The sequence below is a fragment of the Odocoileus virginianus genome, chromosome 6 (assembly GCF_023699985.2).
Source record: "Odocoileus virginianus isolate 20LAN1187 ecotype Illinois chromosome 6, Ovbor_1.2, whole genome shotgun sequence".
NCBI classification, from domain to species: Eukaryota; Metazoa; Chordata; class Mammalia; order Artiodactyla; family Cervidae; genus Odocoileus; species Odocoileus virginianus.
The window spans coordinates 71,276,380-71,290,729 of record NC_069679.1 but is presented as its reverse complement, the minus strand read 5'-3'; the positions used below and the strand labels follow the sequence as shown (position 1 = coordinate 71,290,729).

At 44.1% G+C, this 14,350-nt stretch overlaps 1 protein-coding gene across 5 annotated transcripts in view; it reads left to right on the top strand.

Moving 5' to 3' along the window:
• DPF3 (double PHD fingers 3) overlaps positions 1 to 14,350 on the top strand; it is a 289,836-nt gene that overhangs the window by 234,389 nt on the left and 41,097 nt on the right. The window contains exon 10 of one of the 5 annotated variants that reach the window (XR_011488365.1): positions 169 to 1,910. The exons of the other annotated variants lie outside the window; for them this stretch is intronic. The gene's annotated coding sequence lies outside the window, so the exon portion shown is untranslated. Of the gene's footprint in view, positions 1 to 168; positions 1,911 to 14,350 lie in introns of those variants that run through there. 5 annotated transcript variants of the gene reach the window in all.

Here is a 14,350-nt window from a genome sequence, read left to right as displayed (position 1 = left end):
GTTGTACATAGCTGTGCCCTCATTCACGTGGCAAATTGTCAGTTGTTTCCATTTTTTTTTTTCCCAATTCATTTCCACCACTTCCTTAAATTGCAATCTTTCTTTTTTTAGGCAATTGTCCTGTGCTTTTGTTTTTTGTTTTATCTTTCATTGCCTTTCCCTCTGCAGTCAACGCTCTGACCTGGAGACTCCGGCATCCTTCAAGCAAGCCGTATGTGAAGAAGGTGGAGAGAAGCCGCGAGAATCAGCACCTCCTCTTCCTCTTCCTCCTCCTCCTTCTCCTCTTCCCTTGCCTGGCCCCCTCCTGCGCATGTGTTTCCGCCAACACAGGAGCCCGGATTGAGGACAAGCCTCCAGTGCAACTCAGCTCGGCTCAGAGAAGTCTCGGGAATGGCCTCACTTTGTGCAATAAGAAGACTTTTTTTTTTTTTTAATTCTCCATTACATTTTTTTTTTTAAAGTGTCTGTAAGAAAATATCCAGGTCAGACTGGAATGGCTCTACCGTAGAAATAACTGAACACAAACAGACTTACAGGAAAAAAAAAAAAAGAGTTAACTATTTTATTTATTTCAATATTTAAAAGAAAAGGTGCTGATGTGGCACAGTATTTTTGTTTAAAGTACCTTCAACTTCAAAAGTTAAAAGCAATTTTTGTGAAGACATGAAAATCAATAGAGGACTTACTGTAAAATAAAGACTGCATATTAACTCTAAGGAAAAATACCCCACATTTTTAATAAGAGAATAAAGATCAACTCTGCTCTCTCAGGCTTTTTAAAAAGCCATTCATGTATGTTCTTTAGGTATTTTTATTTCTGCAAGTTGGAAGTGGTAAGTGAGGAGTGATCAGTTTTTTTTTTCTCCTTCTGCAAAAGTCTATTGAAAGTGTTTGATTATGTGTTAAGACTTGACTGAAATAAATTAGCCACAAGGGCTATCAGCAGTCTCTCCGCTCCCCCCTAAAACAGTCAAACTAACAAACTCTCCCCTCACCCCAGGCAAGCCCCATTTATCTGATGTCAAGAAGCAGCCTGCCTCCTGGTTATCGTGTCTGATGAGGCCTGGTTCTGAAAGGAATTCCATCTAGCGATTAAATATATCTCTGCAAGTTCAACAGATTTAAACACAGACAGCTTTGTTTAAAATAACCCAGTGAAGAAAGAGAAAGAGAGGAGAAAAAAAAAAGAGAACGAAAAATAAGCATTTGCTGGGATGATATTAAGTCTGTTCCCTAACAACTCCTAGAGGAGACTTGCAAAGGGAGCCCTCTGCTGATCTGGCTTCTAGATGTCCCCACGGGCGAGGAAGGCCAGCCTGACGGATGGAAAGCTCACATTCAGCTGCTGATGGGGAGAAAGGCGGGTGAACTGTCTTTTTATGGCCCTGTTAGTGGAAGTGAATGTGGCCTATGAAACACATTCAACATTGTGTCTGCGACCTAGTGAAGGAGCTGGGGTGACTGGGCCACTAGGTTTTGCTCCCCGTCTTATACATTCAGGCTCTTGAGTTTCCCTCACTGCTAAGCAGAGTTATAATAATCAATGTACCATCTAACGCTGGGGGTGACAGTGTTAGTGGGATGGTTCTGAGCCCGAGAAGCTCTCTTTCACTTTAGCAAAGGGAGATTGGAGGGGCACAGAATTCTTGTCAGTCTGTTCAAGGCCAGTCCCTGGGGGAGATCACCAAGAGTATCTTTTTTTTAAATCATTTTGTTGTCCTTTCTGTGACATTTTCTGATAGAAAATGTCTTTTATCAAAATGATAATTATAATAATAATCCACTCTCCAACCAGCTCCCACAAGTTATAACATGCGTAGAATTGTGATCAAGTTTTGCATAATGTAGGGTTTGTATCAAGTTTGTGTAAGTTTCGGTTAAAATAAAAGCCTGTTTCCAATGCTTCTATAGCATCTCTGTAAATGTTGCTTTTCCATCCTCATCCTCCATGAGTTCAACTTTCACACTGTCCTATAGTAGGGGCTCCTGAAAGGATTCTGCCTGTTCGCATGCCCAGATCTGTTGAGCCCTATTGTTTTGTTTAGAAGCACTGTCCAGAACAGAGGCTGCCACTGGCTTGGCTGACAGGTGGTGACTTGGAAAGTGAACGATGTCCAGGGTTGGTCCCAGCATCCGAGCTTTGAGTCCAGAGTTGCTGTTACCTACCCACCATCACCGCAGCCACCGCCACCCTCTCCATGGCCAAAATGGAGCTGTGGAGAGCTCAGTTATGTGTACTGGCTTAAGATACCCATCCAGTGTTGCTGTCACACCCTGTGCTAAGATAGTTTTGCATAATAATGCACGATGTAGTGTGTGCTTTGGAAAAGCTGAGAGGTTAATGCTTCCACTTCCTGGAAGGTAGTGGTGTAGCCTCCCCAAGATGCCTGTTGGTGCAGCTGTCAACCTGCCCCCCAACCCAAGATAAGTATCCCCTTGAGTGTGGAGGTGGACACTTCTTGGATGGATCCTCTAGGTCAGAGTGAACCAGGCCAGCCTCACAGGCCAGGTTTGCCCCCTGAGCGTTGCCAGCCCATACTCAGGCCAGGTGGAGGTGGAACAGGACACTATGATGCTGCTGCTCGCATGTTCCATCTTCCTTTAGACATTATGGTTTTTATACATTTCTCTAGCAGTAAAAAGGATTTCCCCCACCCCCCGCCAATATACCCTCCTTAGGGTTTTCTTCTTTTTACTGTGGGTGAAATATACATGATATTAAATTTACCATTTTAACTTTTTGAAGTGTATGGTCAGTAGCATTAATTACATTCACATTGTTGTGCAACCATCCCCGCCATCCATCTCCAGAACTTTTTCACCTTTTTCAACTGAAGCTCTATACCCAATAAACACTGTCCATTTCCCCCTCTCCCCAGCTCCTGTCAATCACCATTCTACTTTCTGGCTCTATGAATTTGATTATTCGAGGCACCTCATCTAAATACAATCATACAGTATTTGTCCTTTTGTGTCGGACTTGTTTCTCTTAGCCTATCTTCAAAGTTCATCCAAGTTGTAACATGTCAGAATTCATTCCTTTTTTTAAGATTGAATACCATTCCATTGCATGTATATATTACATTTTCTTTATCTGTTCATCTGTTTATAGATACTTGGAGTAGAAAGGAAGTTTTGAACACTTATTATACACTACCCACTTCCTGTGTGCATTCTAAGTCCCTTCAGTTGTGTTCGACTCTCTGTGACTCCATGGACTGTAGCCCACCAGGCTCCTTTGTCCATGGGATTCTCCAAGCAAGAATCCTGGAGTGGGTTGCCATGCCCTCCTCCAGGGGATCTCCCCAACACAGCGATAGAACCTTCATCTTTTATGTCTCCTGCATTGGCAGGTGGGTTCTTTCCCATTAGTGCTCCTGGGAAGCCCATCCACTTCCTACAGTGACTCAGATTTGAGATGCTTGAATTCAGAGGTTACCTAGGGATTTAAATATCTTCTTAGGAGGGAATTGATTGCACCTGAAATCCTTCTTCTACTTTGTACCCGGGAAGAGGGTACTTTGACTCCGAAGGGCAAATACTTTCTATCTAAAGTGTGTCTTGTGCTAGTGCTAAATCGCTTCAGTCGTGTCCGACTCTTTGTGACCCCATGGACAGGAGCCCGCCAGGCAAGATTGCTGGAGTGGGTTGCCATTTCCTTCTCCAGGGGATCTTCCTAACCCAGAGATCGAACCCACGTCTCCCTTGTCTCCTGCATGGGCAGGCAGGTTCTTTACCGCTAGCCCCAGCTGGGAAGCCCATATAACGTGTGTTTTACTTCATGACCAAGGCTTTCTCTGTAGAGACTGTCTTTGGGATGCTTCTAGGGACAAGATGTCTAGCATGGAGGTGTAGTATTAGTGTAAATAAGGACAGAGGAGACCCTGCAGAATCTAATGTCTCTAATGGCAGGTCATGAGGCAGGGCTTGCCTTTTCTAAATGTCTGACAGTTTGTTATTGGCAAAGTATGCATATGCTTCCAGTCTGTTGGTGGTCACCTTGTCAGGAGGGTGGGGGAATGTGTACATGTGAGCCAGAGAATGAGAAAAAGAAGTCAATTTTCCTCATCCATTTTGAGGAAATATTGAGTTGACCTAAAAATTTGTTGGGGTTTTTCTGTAAGATGTTTTGGAAAAAGTTGAACAAGCATTTTTGCCAACCCAATATATTAATTTGTATGAAGAGTTAGCTCTGGGTTTGAATTCAGATGCCCACAGGGCAGGTATCTTTAATGAGTGAAACAGGCCAGAGATGAGAAAATGAACAGTGCCAGGGAGACGGAGCAGCCTTTATGCTCAGCTTTGGGTACAGGGGGGTAACAGAGAGGGCTGGTGGTGGGTGTGGAGAGCCAGAGAGCATCTGAGAGCACCTGTGCTCTGAATGAGGCAGCTCCCACAGCTCAGCGGGTGCTGCCTGCAAGAACGTGATCCCAGGGTGCCCAGGTCCTCTGGTTTTTCAAGAGGAGCCAACATTTTTAAATATTTGGCAGATCTCCCCATTTTTAAAATGTTGGTTGTAAATTAAAAACACTGAAGACCCACTTTATGTGGATGAAATCAAATGCGAGCAAGTAGCAGATACCCTTTGAAGGCTTTGGGGCAGCTTGCCAAGGGCTGCCAGGTGGTGAAAGTTGAAGAAGTCGGGATTAGGTTGCCTGGACCAAACTCCATCACGACAGCAGATCCTTGACTTAGCCCGTGAGTGCGTCTGGTGGTATCCTGACTTAGACCTGTTACATGCTGGGAATGGTCCTTTGGTAGCTCTCTGGATGGAGCTAGGTCATTATTCATCATGTGTTAGGGATTCAGGATGTGGTTCCAGGAAAAAATGTTCCCCCATCCAACCCTCTGAAAGGTCTCCCATTTAAAACTCTGGGCACAACTGTAAGTTTAAAGATATGTTTTTATTTCACATTATTATTGCTGATGAGTTATCTGTTATATCACATTCCTTTTATCCTTGTTTTTTCTAAGAACTTCAAATTATTCCATGATTAGAACTGAATTCACTTTATTGTATCCCCAAACCAGCAAATTCACAACTTCTTTTGATTTAAATAAAACATATTTATACATATATGATATCTTACAAAGTATCTTCTGAAATAAGTTACATATGAGATTCCTTGGTGGCTCAGACAGTAAAGAGTTTGCCTGCAATGTGGGAGACCCAGGTTCGATCCCTGGGTTTAAAAGATCCCCTGGAGAAGGAAATGGTAGCCCACCCCAGTATTCTTGCCTGGAAAATCCCATGGATGGAGGAGTCTGGCAGGCTACAGTCCATGGGGTTGCAAAGAGTTGGACATGACTGAAGTGACTTCATATCATATATCATGAGATGTAAAATACTTTTAAATTTAAATAACAAAAATTCTGGAGGGATATATATATTGTGTATAATTATATTTTACTATATAATGTATATTGATACTATATTATATTTATATTAAGGGGGCAGCGGAGGATGAGATGGTTAGATAATATCACTGACTCAATGGACATGAATCTGAGCAAATTCCAGGAGATAGTAGAGAACAGAGGAGCCTGGCATGCTGCAGTTCACAGGGTTGCAAAGAGTTGCATCCAACTCAGAGGCTGAAAAACAACAGCAACATATTATGTATCTTTTATATATTAGTATTATAATTCTAGAATTTTTATTTAGATTTCTCTTGTATTTTATATCTTTTATGTATCTTATTTCAGAGGACACTTTGTAAGAGAGTCAAACCAGATTTTATGCAAAGTGAAAGTGAAGAAAATGTGTAGTTGCTCAGTTGTGTCCCACTCTTTGCGATCCTATGGACTGCCTATCCTGCCAGGATCCCCTGTCCACAGGATTCTCCAGGCAAAAATACTAGAGCGGGTTGCCAATTCCTTCTCCAGGGCATTTTCCTGACCCAGGGATCAAACCCAGGTCTCCCGCATTGCAGGAAGATTCTTTACCATCTGAGCCACAGGGAAGCCCATTTTATGTGAAGCTGTATGCAAAAACTAGTCACTTGGGTCACAGTTGTTTTTTGGTTTTGTTTTGTCAGGGTGGAAAGAAGATTATTCCGAATAAGCAATTTGTTTTCCTTGTGGTTTATAATGGGGGTTTGAAAACTTTTTCTATAAAGACCCAGTGAATATTTCAGATTTTGTAGTTCAGACGTCTGTTGCAACTACTCAGCTCTGGAGTTGTAGCATGAAAGCTGCCTGAGTTAGTATGTAAATGAATGGACATGGTTGTGTTCCAATAACACTTTATTTACAATAATAGGCAGCTGACCAGATTTGACTCAGGGGCCATTGTTTGCTGATCCTGATTTAGAAAGCAACTATTATACTGTTAAGTTGGGTGGTGATAATTTTAAGGTATTTTCCAGGTCTCAGGACTGAGGAAAAGAAGAATTTCAAATAATCAGATGAAGGGCTAGGAGTGCATTCCAGGGTCAGCAATGTCTGCTGTATTGAGATCTATGTGAAGAAATGTTTCAGAGCCAAAAATTCCATCACAAGATTTTAGAGAGCTGTCTACCAGAATTTCCAGTGTGAGTGCTGAATACAAACTACAATAGTGCAGAGCTTACCTAAAGAATCTGTCAATAATCCAACCAGCCTATGTACTAGTCATATATAATAGTGACTCTGGGGACATGATGACTAATATTGTTCATCTCTGGTAACTTAAGTAGGAAAAAAAGGCCAACTTTAAAATAGTTAGATTTGTGCAGATGATGCCTACGGGCCTGGTGAATGTAGGCAGTGATGATACAGATGTCATCTGTATCAGATAAATGATAAAGGGCATTTAGTGCAACCTGATACGGAAGGAGTGGAGTTGCTGCAGTTAGAGAAATGGTCTCTCTCTGGTGACTACTGACTCTTCCGTGATTGTGTGGCTCTTTGAAATTGTTAATCATGGGGTATTGAGGATGTTACTGCAATACCTTTCTTCCTAAGAACTCAGACTCTTGTGTGGTCATATTCAGAATCAGGAGACTTCCCCCACCTTCTTAACTTCACATCCCCAAAGAACTGATGAGAAATCGTTTCCCTCCTTGGATGGTGGATAAGATTCCTGATGCTAGATATCTTATTGAATTAAAACCTTACAAATTGAATAGGAGATTATCCTGAAGGGTAGCCTATGAGCTAGTCATGCTAAGTGGCAGCATCCATGCCAAGTTTATCCATGATGTCCTCTTTAGCCCTGACTAGAAGAAGCTCAGTTGTTTGGAAACATACATAACTTTCAGATCTCAGGATACCTTTTAGTGGTGCTTATTGCTAAATTCCCCTACTTATTTGCAATTTTCCTTAAAAGAGACAGGGGTTGAGTTGGACAGGTTGTATATTTGCTCCATTTGCTGTAAGCTTTGCCCTGTGATCACGTCTCTGAGTTCACCCACTTGTCAGTTTTCAGGCATAGACTGGAAGGAGAAAGAGTCTTCAGACCAGAAGTTAGAAAATCCTATTATGACTCATGTTAATGTATGGCAAAAACCAACACAATATTGTAAAGCAATTATCCTCCAATTAAAAATAAATAAATAAATGAAAGAAAATCCTGTTTATATTTTACATAAACATGGTGTGAGCAGCACCTTCCCTTTTGTGCTTACCCCAGATATTTCCTTACACCGGAGTAGAAAATACTTGGTTGGGAGGTGATAACAGTGGTCATCAATGGTTTAGCACCAATCTGACTGATAATGATTATGTTGACTGTGCTATGAGTGATCACTTGGCAAGGCATAATCATAGCTGAGATGGATCTGGAAGTCCTAGTGGAACGTTAGCTGAAGGAGTGTTGTGTTGTTTATTTTTAAGTAAGCATGATACCAAGATGTGTTATATTGGGAGTAATGTGCAAGGGCTGGGAAGTACTTTTCCACCCCTGTTTAATATTTGATACCAGCATGTTCAAATTAACTGAAAATAACTGTGGAAAAACCAAAAGGTACAAACAAGATTATTAACAACAAGTTTAAAGGGGTGGATAATAAATCCTTTAAGAAAAGTTTCAAGGATTTGGGCTTGTTTAACTTGAGGAAGAGATTAACGGGTCATTTAATAACCATCATTACTTGTATCATTGAGAAAAAAAGAGACTGACCAGTTGCTTTGGGTCTCTGGAGAGGACAAGGAGAACACCTTGGGCCTTTGAACAAATTGATGAACCTCTTTTGCCATCAAGGGTTTTTGACAATTGAGGCTGGAATAGAACTCGCTGCTAGTCAAGCATTTCTCCTGCGTAGAATTAGGGGCATGGACCAGCTTACCTCTTGGGGGCCCACCTGGCTCTGCAGTGCTTTGAATTACAGCTGGGCAACCTGAAAGAGTGAGTGCCTGACTCACCACCAGGGAGTGGGAGACAAGGGGAAAATTAGTCTCATGAATGCATGTTATGGTTGCTAACTAAAATACATTTCTAAGCTTGCTCCTATGCACCCTGGAGCAATGTCCCAAGCTTGTATGAGGACTCTTCTTGGTTTGATAGTGTGAGACACAGCTGGAGAGTGAATGTGGTGGCAAGAGACATTTTTCTTCAGAGAAACACCCAGTATGGGAAAAAGGAAGTGAAAAGCAGCAGAAAAGGACAGTGAGGCCAAAAGGCCACTGAGTGAAAATGGTTCTGCTGAAACTCCATCTGAATCCCCATTCCTCACGTGGTTGGACCCCACCATGACCCGTGTCACTCTTGGCGCATGGACTTCAAAGTTGCTCATAGGGCCTGGAAATGATTCTCAGGTGGGTTTTGGTTGGTGACCTCACTGACATTCCTGGTTTTGTACTCTCTTCTCCCCAGCTTGGTGGGGAAAGAAAGGTCTTATTAGAAGACAAGGTTAATTTTATATTTGTATGTATTATATAAAAATTCTGTTTGGGAGAGGGAGTGATCAGGATGCTTTCTAAACTTAGACAAGATCTATAGATTAGTTTTGTTCGGTGTTTGATTTAAAGAAGGAGCAAGGATTGTACTGCATTTAGTGTGTAAAGTCAACTTTCTGTGGTCCAGAAGTATAAAAGAGGTTGGGAATGGAGGTGACTTGTGTAAGAAGGGGTGGAGGAGGGGCATGATGAATTGCTAGCATGAACACTTATGCAGAAACTTCAACTTGGCTGGTGGTTTGAAATCTTGAAAACTCCTTTAGTTAAAATAGATCGTTTTCCCTCCATAGACATCAACCTTTCATCTATAATTGAAAAATAGATCAATGCATTTTGACCACATACTGTTACTTTGCATAATGACCCTCTAGTTATTGGCTTGTTTTATGCTACTGATCAATTAATCAAACATTTCTCGAATGGCTTCTGTGTGGCAATACTGTGCTAGGTTTTGCAGGACACAGAAGAGGAGCAAAGGGGAATTGAAACAAACTTTGGGGGATACTTTTTATGTGCTGGTGGCTCAGATGGTAAAGAATCTGCCTGCATTGTGGGGGACCTGGGTTCAACCCCTGGGTTGGAAAGATCCCCTGGAGAAGGGAATGGCAACACACTCCAGTATTCATGTCTGGAGAATTCCATGGACAGAGGAGCCTGGTGGGCTATATAGTCCATGGGGTCACAAAGAGTCGGACACACCTGAGTGACACTATGTGTTAGTCACCAGTGGGCTTCTTATAGATGTTAGCTTGTGAAGGCCATGTTTAGTCCTTTCAATTTAAGATTATTATTCCTATTTCTCAGAAATGGAAATTGGAGCTCAGGGAGATGGAATTGATAAGTAGTCACAACTGGTAGTGTCTGCTATTTCTAATCGAGAATTTTCTGGCCCCGAGACTCTATTCACTGTATAAGACATCTTTTCTGCTCCTGAGGAGGAGAGACAGGTGGTTAGTATATTATTTAAGACAAGACCACCTAATTTTTTTTTCCATTTATTTTTATTAGTTGGAGGCTAATTACTTTACAATATTGTAGTGGTTTTTGTCATACATTGACATGAATCAGCCATGGATTTACATGTGTTCCCTATCCCAATCCCCCCTCCCACCTCCCTCTCCACCCGATCCCTCTGGGTCTTCCCAGTGCACCAGCCCCGAGCACTTGTCTTATGCATCCACTTAATTTTGTGCCAAGTTGGTGCAAAATCTAAGTATCAGCAGAGTGCAGGCTGAAGTAGGTCTTCACAGAAAGATGAGTAGAATCAGGTGGGCAAGGAGAAGGCGGGCAGCTGACGGCAACAGTGGGGAATGCCAGAACAAAAGTTCAGAGGTGCCAGTGATGTTAGGTTTGATGCCAGCATAAAGATGAGCCTGAAGGGCATGGGGGAGGTCCTGGGCTGTAGTGAGAAGACTTAGGAATGTAAGTAGCATCTGCATTGTGGTGGGGCCTGATCCACAGCAAGTGAAAATCAGGAATGGGAGGAAATCTGGGGTGTTTAAGATGGTTATGTGAGCATAGCCCCTGCACATGTCAAGAAGTTTGGGTTTGTGCATGCTTCCCACCAGACTACCTCTGACCCTGTCCTAACTGTAGGATCCTAATGCTTATGGGGAAAAGAGGTGACCAGAATTCCTTTGAAATGACTTGTAACAGAACCCCAGTGTATCTTGTCTTCTGTGTGACGCCTGTCCAGCTGATGAAAGGTTCATCTTGCTTGGTATCAAATGGTTTTGTAGGCATTTTCCACTAAGTATATCCTGAAACCAGAGAACCTGCTGTCATACTACTGACTGCTTTGCAATGCATTTGGAGAGGAGTTTTGGAAGGAAAGTTATGACCAACCTAGATAGCATATTAAAAAGCAGAGACATTACTTTGCCAACAAAGGTCTGTCTGGTCAAGGCTATGGTTTTTCCAGTGGTCATATATGGATGTGAGAGTTGGACTGTGAGGAAAGCTGAGTGCTGAAAAATTGATGCTTTTTAACTATGGTGTTGGAGAAGACTCTTGAGAGTCCCTTGGACTGCAGGGAGATTCAACCAGTCCATCCTAAAGGAGATCAGTCCTGGGTGTTCATTGGAAGGACTGATGCTGAAGCTGAAACTCCAATACTTTGGCCACCTTACGTGAAGAGTTGACTCATTGGAAAAGACCCTGATTCTGGGAGGGATTGGGGGCAGGAGGAGAAGGGGACGACAGACGATGAGATGGCTGGATGGCATCACCGACTTGATGGGCATGAGTTTGAGTAAACTCCAGGAGTTGGTGATGGACAGGGAGGCCTGGTGTGCTGTGATTCATGGAGTCGCAAAGAGTCGGACACGACTGAGCGACTGAACTGAACTGAATTGAACTAATGGGATATCCCGAGAGGCTGGTTGGCCCAAGAGAGCTTTGTATCTAGAGACCAGTTGAAATTTGGGATCAAAATCTAAAATTGTCTTGTTAGTCAAGTTAGAGAAAGGGTTTATTTGCATAGGTACCCTTTAGACTGAAAGATCAGTGAGGAAAATCAAGGAACCCAGGCTTAGATTCTGGCCATGGCCTTTGTTTGGGTGTAGAAGCGCCTTTTGGTACCACTGTCTGGACACCCTTAGCTGATTTTCATGTTGGAGGATCAAGAGGTTGTGAGGCTGCAATCTCCTGTCCGCACTTCCATGCCTCTATCCCAGGCTCATACTCCAGACTTCATTTTGTTGATGGGCTTCTCACTGACCCCCAAGACTGGAAGAGTTGTAGCCAGGTATGAGGAATATGGATTACGAGTCCAAAGACCATGGGCCACAGTGGCCAAGGATGGCTGGCTCTTCCTAAGCCACAGCCATCATATTCTCCATGGAATCTTCCTGGCACTCTGGACAGGGTTAGCCCTGGACCACTTAGCAGATGACAGACCTAAACTCAGAAGGGTTAAATGACTTGGCCAAAGCGACACAGAAGTGGGAGGGCCCAGACTGAGCTTCTAGGTCTTTCTTTCTGATACTTCCATGAGTGCATTTGCATGCTTGTCACTTGCCTGTAATGTTCAATGACAATTGCCTCGGCTTTAGGCACAGCTAAAGGTGGAAGAGCCTTGGACTGATAAGGTGGTTTGGGGAATTCTCTGGCAGTCCAGTGGCTAGGGCTCTGCTCTCTCACTGCCAAGGGTCCAGGTTTGATCTCTGGTTGGGGAACTAAAATCCCACAAGTTGTGCAATGTGGCCAAAAAAAAAAAAAATTGTAATCTTGGGACTTCTCTGGTGGTCCAGTGGTTTAGACTCTGTGCTTCCACTGCAGGGCCCTCAGGTTTGATCCCTGGTTGGGGAACTAAGAGCCCATATGCTACACAGTTGGGGAGGGGGAAGGAAAAAAAATTATCTGACAGCACAAAATTGAAACCCATAATAGAAGAAAATACACCTTCCCGGGAAAAATGATTGGATGGCAGCCTCTGGATCTACCCCTTCCTCTCCCATCCCCCAATGTTGATGTAGCACCTGGGCCTCTTACAGCACTGTCTCACCAAATTCTTTCAAAATTGCTCTCCCCTTCATCTGCCTTCAGACTGTAACATTGCCAGGAATCTGTTGTATCCAGTGTTCCGGGTATGAGTTTTAACTGCCTCTAGTGCGATGTTCTGGGAGTTTCATGCATCCACCTATAGCACCTAAAACTGGCTTGAAATTTTGCTGTGTGCCTTGCAGAGAGCACCCCAGTCCTGCCTCTAATGGTGAGTGAGATCTATCACGGGCAGGCCCGAGAGCGGGTTTGGCCCCGCAGAGGCTGAGAAGGTTGGCTTCTGGAGAAGTCTCTCTGTCTGGTGATTGACGCAGGGAGGCAGAGCATCAGAGACGGCAACTTGCCCTCCCTGCTCCCTCTCCATTAATTCCAGGAAAGCCTGCAGCTGCTCCCCCCTGCTTCCCCACCGTCCTGGTCTCTCTGCTGTGCTAATCACAGCTCATTTCTGCTGCATGCCTCATTTGGGGGAAAAGTGCTCCAGGGCTCCCAGAATGTGAAGAGAGGGAAGCGAAGGACTGTTGGCCAAATGGGTCACCCTCCTCCCCGGAAGGCCCCTGTGCCTTGTCCAGGGCTCACTGCGTGAGAGTCTCGCCTTGGGCTTTTCCCGGGCCCAGGTGGGGCTGGCTTTGGATGCGGAGGAGAGAAGGGAGACCAGGCTCATTGAGCACCAACTACACGTCATTGTGTGTGCGTGCTGTCGTGTCCGACCCTTTGCGACTCCATGAACTGTAGCCCGCCAGGCTCCTCTGTCCATGGGGTTCTCCAGGCAAGCATGCTGGAGTGGGTTGCCCATTTCCTTCTCCAGGGGATCTACCTGACCCTAGGATTGAATTCGCGTCTCCTGCATTGGCAGGATGAATCTTTACCACTAGAGCCACCTGGTTCTCTAATTTCCTTACCTCCTTTAATGACCTGTGACATTGGGCCCATTTTACAAGCTGAGGGAACTGAAGTGGAGAAAAGTTAAATACTAATTTGCTCTAAACTTGCAAAGGCATTTGTCTATTTGATTTCAAAGGCTGTGCTCTTTCTTGCCATTTTTTTTCTTTCTTTCCTTTTTAACCGTTGTCCAGGGAGGGACACCCTCCACATTCTCCCCCTCCCTCCTTCTGCTTCTGTTCATTCTTATTTCCTCTCCTCCAGCCTCCTCCGGGAACCTGACTTTTTTCTGTAGAAACCAGAATTCCATTGGCTCCAGGGCGAATCCATCCTCACTAGGAGTCCTGTTACCCATTGGCTGGCCAGCACTGCGGGTGTAGGCATATGCTAATGAATGCAGGTTTCCCAGTAAAGGACAGACTGGGCAGTTGCAAAGAGCCAGCTGCCCTGGGCAGGCTCCTCTTACCAGGCAGCTCCGTAGGACCATTTTAGGTGACTGCAAACCTGTCAGGAGGGGAGTAGAGAGTTCCCTCTCAATTCTAGGCAGGGAACTTCTCCTTTCCTTGGACTTCTTTACCTTTCATTACTTCTTTTTAAGACCCCTGGGCCTCATTTGGTTGAGCAGCTTCCAAAGAAACTCAATCTCCATCTTTGTAACTAAGGAATCCAATCTGGTATTGGTCAGAGGATCTTGAAAATTCTAGGGTGCCATTTTAGTGAGAATGTGACCTTTAAAAAAAATTACATTTTTCCTCCATCCCTCTGTCTTCCTGCCTTATTCCCATTGTCCAACAAAGGAATGTTTCTGAGGAGAGTACCCCATATGTGAAAGCTTTAGAGCTATCCCTTCTGGAAACTTCTACCTCCCAGGAGTCTGTTGAAAAGAGATCTGGACGCAGAGTGGGTGGTACCCAGGAATATTTTGGCCCCGGGTTTCCAATGTGCATTCATCCTTCCGGAAGGCAGAGTCTGGGAGGAGTCAACTGGTGAGGCCCCGGGGGCTCTTGTTTGCAGTGGTGAATGAATGAGAGAGGGGCAGCAGGAAGCAGGACTCCAGCCCCACTCAGGGGGATGCTCCCAGGGGCCCACCCAT